This window comes from Cinclus cinclus, chromosome 1, assembly GCF_963662255.1.
Source record: "Cinclus cinclus chromosome 1, bCinCin1.1, whole genome shotgun sequence".
In the NCBI taxonomy this organism is placed as follows: domain Eukaryota; kingdom Metazoa; phylum Chordata; class Aves; order Passeriformes; family Cinclidae; genus Cinclus; species Cinclus cinclus.
In genome coordinates, this window is record NC_085046.1 from 140928147 (window position 1) to 140934484 (window position 6338).

A 6338-nucleotide genomic window follows, 5' to 3' on the forward strand; every position below is an offset into this window, starting at 1 on the left:
ATCATTCTACACCACACAGTGCCTGTCCATAGTGTTTGAAAATGAGAACAGAATGAATCTGTTTATTGCAAAGTTAAGACAGTACTTATACACTTAGTGTGAGAATATTGGTTCAGTCCTTTGCACCCAACCCAACTGCAGGCCTGTAACAAATCTGTTGGCTTGACATTTTGTTAGTTTCCTCAAGGTTTGCCAGCTTTTGAAGGAACAGGATGCCTTTTCTGTTCTCAGATGGTGTCACCTAGGTTCTTCGTGCTTCCCAGGAATCTTCTGCAGTGTCAGACTTTGCTGTTTGCTTTTTCCTGACAGCTACTGTATTTGTTACATACCGTCTTTATAACTAGATAAATGAAAGCCTGTGACAGGGAGGCATTTCTCCCCTCAGATTTCTGCATTACCAGTCATCACTGCTCAGTGCTGCTAAGAAGACTCTTTTGATGCCCTGGAACAACACTGTGGGGAGCTGCACAGCTTCAAAATATCCCTATAGTCTGCTTTTAAGGAATGGCATACCTCTAGAAGTAAATAATCTTGATTATTTATTATCTCAGTATTTGGTGAAGGTGCTTATTTTCTAAATGCAAAATAGAGGTGGACATGGTATTCAAAGAAGACACAAGCATGCAGAAATGACATTTTATCTTCATTAGCCTAGTGAGTAACATCAGCTTTCAAAGGCCTGTGTGATTTAGCCAGTGACCTTGAGGTGTCACAATCTTTAATCCTGTGCAGACACCTCTGTGCTGGGGACTTCTGGGGCACATTGATTTTGACATCTGGGAGGGTGTTGATAGAGATTTTTGTATTAAAATTAACCCTATACCAGCCAAACCCATCACAATAAAGATACAAGTTTCCCCAAGACTCCTCCTCTCCCTAGGATGGCCTTTCACATTCCCAGTTAAGGTGCAAGCTAAATAAAACAGGCATCCCCTGGGCAGATATAGGTGTGAGCTTTCCAAGGTTGCCTCAAGCCAGCTAAGAGCTTTCCTGGGCCTGGTTAACCAGCTGAGCAATGGATAATGGTGCTCAGATACCCCTGTCTGCCACTGCCAAACTTTCCAGCAAATGCAATGTATTGGGCCTCGTGTTACATGCTGGAACGTGAACTGAGAATTATATTTTAAACATACTACTGGTGTAACTTGGTATTAATTCTCATCAGTGCTAACTGAGCCAGGTAGCTCACAGTGGAGCTGGCTTTAGGGTGAGGTACAGCTATGGCAGCTCTGGTTCCTGGACAGCAGCAATCCCTCTCAGGAAGGCTCCTGCCACCACTGACAGGCAGAGCAGTCACTGCAGGAGCACAAAATAGTCAAATTATTCCCCAGTCCCTGCTTCAGTGGGAGACAAGAACTTAGTTTTTAATTGAATAGAAAAAAAAAATAGATGGAGAATTTGAAGATGGAGAATGTAGCTTTGTTTGTACAACACTGTATATTCATTGCCTTATTTGCTGTAATTTTTTCAAAAAGTAAAAATTTTGAAGGCTGGAAGCCTTGTTTTCATGGATTTCTACTTATTTTAATTATTGACAGATGAGACTAATCATGAGTATAGTTAATTGCTGTCTTCTAGAGTCACACCTATATAATTACTCTAAATATTAGTTTTTTTAGTTTCAGCTGAAGAGCTACAGGAATTAAAATTAAGCATCATAATTAAAATTGGTATTAATTACATTTTAACTTCTGTGGCACACTATGTACTGGTTTGTTTGTACCTGCTTTGAGTGAAAGGGATTCCTTGCACTGGTGGGGCATGAGATGAGATTCCGTGCCCCAGATGGGGCATGAGATATGGGAATTTACAGGGTGGAAAGCTGGTTAACTCAGGCATCATGGATACACCCAGAGCAGATTAGTTCAGTCAGGTCTTCATAAATCATTATTAAGACTGTAGGTGTAATACAGAAAAAGAAATGCAGGGATATAATCCCTGCTGGGGAATACTGTGATGATCTAGAGCCCAGGAAAGATTCCTGCTGATGTTTATGGGCTACTTCAGATGCAGAAACTGATTACAATTATTTTTCCAGAGTTTTTTTCTGGTCTGTCTGTGAACCTTAGTTTTCCTTAATAATATCATTATTAATTTTTCTGCTTGCTGAGTCCCAGCAGTGTAATGTACACTGACAGTGAATGTGCACTGCCAGTGAATGCCCCTTGTAGCTGGTCCTGCCAAGCCTCTGTGTAACTCATAAACAGGACCTAAAATTTGAAGCTTCACCATAAATAATTGCATTAGTAACATAAGTCTTAATGCATTAAGAGTTTTCTGTGTGTTTCAATTCAGCCATCTTTAGGAAATTGTATTACTGTAGGGATGAGATATTTGCAGTCATTTGGGGAAAGTTCAGAGCTTTCTAAAGGAAAAGCTTAAAAATGAATTGAAATAGAGACAAAATAGTATAACACCAATTTGTATTCTCCCACTGTTGCTCTTTGCTTTCCTACCTCTTAAAGTAGAAATACATATTTCTTACCATGGTGCTGTCATTCTTCTGCTCTACAGCTCCATTTGCTTATCTGGCTTCAAAGGTGAGTCATTAAGAGCAATCACCATGGGATTAGCTAAAAGGCTTTTATTAGTGATCAAACGATAAACAAATGGTGATTAATTGATATCTGAAAGAAAATCAGATAGTAATCAAAGGGTGACTGGGTATGTATTGGGTCTGGCTGAGATGGAGTTAATTTTCCCCCCAGCAGCCCTCACAGGGCTGTGCTCTGCATTGGTAGCTGAAAGGTGTTGGTAACACCCCAGAGTTTTGGCTCCTGCTGAGCAGGGCTGGCACAGCACCAGCACTGCCTCTCCAACCTTCTCTGCCCATTGAGGGGCTGGAGGTGGGCAGATCCTAGGAGGGCACAAAGCTAGGACAGCTGACTCAGGTTGATCAGAGGGGTATTCCATACTGTATGACATTAGCTCAGATAAAAAAGCTATGAAAATGAGGAGGAAGAGGGTGCATTTGTTTTTTATAATGTTTGCCTTCTGTAGCAACTGCTCTGGTGCTGAGGCCCAGCTTCCTGGGAAGCAGCTGATGGGAAGTAAAGAATAATTTATTTTTTTTTCTTTGCTTGTGCATGTGCAAACTTTTGCTTATGCTTGGTAAACTGACTTATCTCAAGCTATAGATAATTTTCCATCTTATTTTCTCTCCCTTTCCAGCTAAGGAAGGGAGTGATGGACAAGTTCAGTAGGCACCTTGGCCTCCAGCCAAAGTCAACTCCATCACAGGGCAGTAGCTGAATTTGTGACTTGATGACTGAAATATGATTCACATAGTGATACACTGCTACTTCTTACACTTGTGACAACAGCTGGATAATTTCAGTAGAATATGGTGTAACTCTGGGCCTAAGGAAAGCTGTCACTTACCTTGGGTAAGGGGTCTCAATCTTGAGGAGTAACCTTGAGGGATGTCCCTGTTCAAGCTGCATCAAGTCTCAAGCTGGACCAGGGGAGGTTCCCATCTTGGACATCAGCAGGAATTTCTTCAAAGAAAGGTTGATGGAACATTGGAATGGGCTGCCCAGAGAGGTGGTAGAGTCACCATTTCTGGAGGTGTTTAAGAAAAAACTGGATGTGGAGCTCAGTGACATGATTTAGTTGACATGGTTGTGTTCAGTCCTAAGTTGGACTTGGTCATCTTGGAGGTCTCCAACTTAACAGATCCTGTGATCCCATGCTTTAGGGGAGACCACTGCCATGCTGCCCTTCAGGGCAGAGCAATGGGCTGTACAGATTTTTATGAAGTGATTGACTGACTCATAGTCTGCCCTACCTCTGGTGTACGTGCAGCAGTGCAGCCATTGCTGTGTAAATCATGTCCACTCTTAGCTCAGCCGATGCTCTTCACGTAGCCCAGGCTCTTCCATTCCTGGAAATGTGTAACCTAGCACAACTCCTCAGATCTGTACAGGGCTCTTGTCAGAGTTGCCTGAATCACTGTGCTGTTCATCCACCTAGAGCACACCTGGAGGGAGATGTGGAGACCAGGAAGGCCTGGCTGCCAGGGGAAGCTGCTGTGTCTCAGATGGCATCAAAGCTCTTACATGGATGGGCAAGGAGTTGGGTGCTGGGCAAGCCCTTGCCTGCTGGAGAGGGACGGGCTGTACTCCCAGCACAGCTGCTGGCACAGAATGCAGCAGGTAAAATCCTTCCCCACCCTGAAAAACAGGTTACTCCGGCATGGGTTCAGATTTTGCAAAGGCTGATTTGGTTAACAGGTGAAATAACAACACTCAATGGTGCTAAACCCCACAGATCAGAACTCAAGTCTTTCAACAGAGGAGGACCAGGTTGGGGAACATATTTAAACAGTGTGGGCATACAGGACTTAATGGGAATTGCTGGGATGCATTCCTGGAGCTGGCAAGTGTCAGAGAGGCTACTCTTAATGTCCTGTGAATGGTGGTGGTGATCCTGAGGCCTGAACATCATTCCTGTCTACAGGAACAGCAAGGAGGAGGATGAGGAAAGCTGTAAGATAGCCAGCCTCACCACAAACCTCAAGAAGGTGATGAGACAAATAGACCTGGAAACCATTCCCAAACACACAAAGAACGAGAAGGTGCTTGGGAGTACTCAGCATGGATTTACTAAGGGAATCTCAATGCACTGGCTCAACAGTGGGGCCCAGGGGATCATGATCAGCACCACGATGTCCAGCTAGAGGCCAGTTCCTAGTGGGGCACTCAGGGGTTGATATGGGGGCCAGTACTGTTCAATGTCTTTACTAGTGACCAGGGCAATGGACCCCCAGCAGTTTGCAGGTCATACAAACCCACAAAGAGCAGCTACTGAGCAAAGGGTTGTGCTGCCATTCAGGGGGGACATGGATAGGCTGGAGAAATGGTCCAACACAAAGTTCATGAAGTCCAGAAACTGCTGGAAAACAACTTGGCAGAAAAGTATTTCCTGGGGAAAAATTGTTTCCCTCTGGATTTCCCTGGAATCCTGGGAAAAAAAGAGTTCACTCCTGAAGTGGTGACAACCAGCCTTCTGGGCTGCATCAGGTTTGCTGACACATCTGCCAGCAGATGGAGGAGATGACCCTTCTGTTGGCTCAGACCTGGCAAGAGACATCAGGGTGCTGAGTTCAGTGCTGGACTCCCCAGTACGACAGACAAGGACACACTGAAGGGCCATGGAGATGGTTAACAGCTTGGAGCACCTGTCATATGAGAGGCTGAGAGAGCTGGGACTGCTCAGCCTGGAGAACACAAAGCTAAGAGGGATCTTATTCATGTGGATAAATACTCAGTCAATGGACAGAGTAAAGAAGAGTGACAGTCAGTGGTGCACAGTGACAGGAGCCAGTGGGGAAGAACTGATACAGGTGAAATTCCATTTTAACAAAAGAAAAATCTTCTTTCTCTGTTTAGGTGGTCAAACACTTGGTCAGATCACCCAGAGAGACTGTGGAATCTCCATCCCAGGAATACTCAAAATGCAACTGGCTGTGGCCCTGAGCACCCTATGCCAGCTGCCCTGCTCTAAGCAGGAGCGTGGGCTGGACAGCCCCCCAACATGAGACTTTCCCTTTAGCTGTGGCATCTGCCTCCTCTTTTTCAGTCTGATAATCACCAGGCTGTCCCTGCGATAGGGTAACATCCCCTGCTGGCAATTCCACTGCAGCCCCATGCAAGATAATTTAGCTAGGTGTGAAATGTTCCATTCTGTGGAAGATAAAGGGGCTGTCTATGCGGCAAACTCCAAAAGCTGAGCCAATCAAGGATTTTTGGCAATAACAGCCAAGGATTGTTGTGGCTGGAAAAAGGGCCAAAGGAGGAAGGGAAGTGATGTCTGAGACAAACGCCCTTGTTTTGGCTCCTGGAGATAAGCACAACACAGACAAGAAACTTGGGTGGGAAAAACTTATCTATAGAAAAGTACCCCCACAAAGCCTGGGTGTGTCCCCAGGACACCCCATCAGATGGACTGGTGCTGGAGCCAGTACTAGTGATCTCTTTTTCTCTTTTCTTCCTTTCTTTCTCTCTCCCCCTCTTTAATACACCTCTCCTTCTCTATCCACCCCCCCCCCCCATCACTCCACCTTTCATTCCACTCCTTTTCCAAACTCCACTGCTGTGTGCTCAGGTAGGAGGTCAGGGACTAACATATCAATTTCTGTGCCAAGTGTGTAATTTATTAATAAAAATTTGTGAGGTTTTGTGGACCTTCTTACTTCTGTCATTCCTTTTGGCTACAAGCACCTATGAATAGTGGGTGCTCCCTTCCCCTTAAGGCTGGAAATTGCATGTACCATGAGTGAAAATTATGTGACTAAACACCTTGTTCCCAACACTAGCCATGTTACAGTTACACTAGTA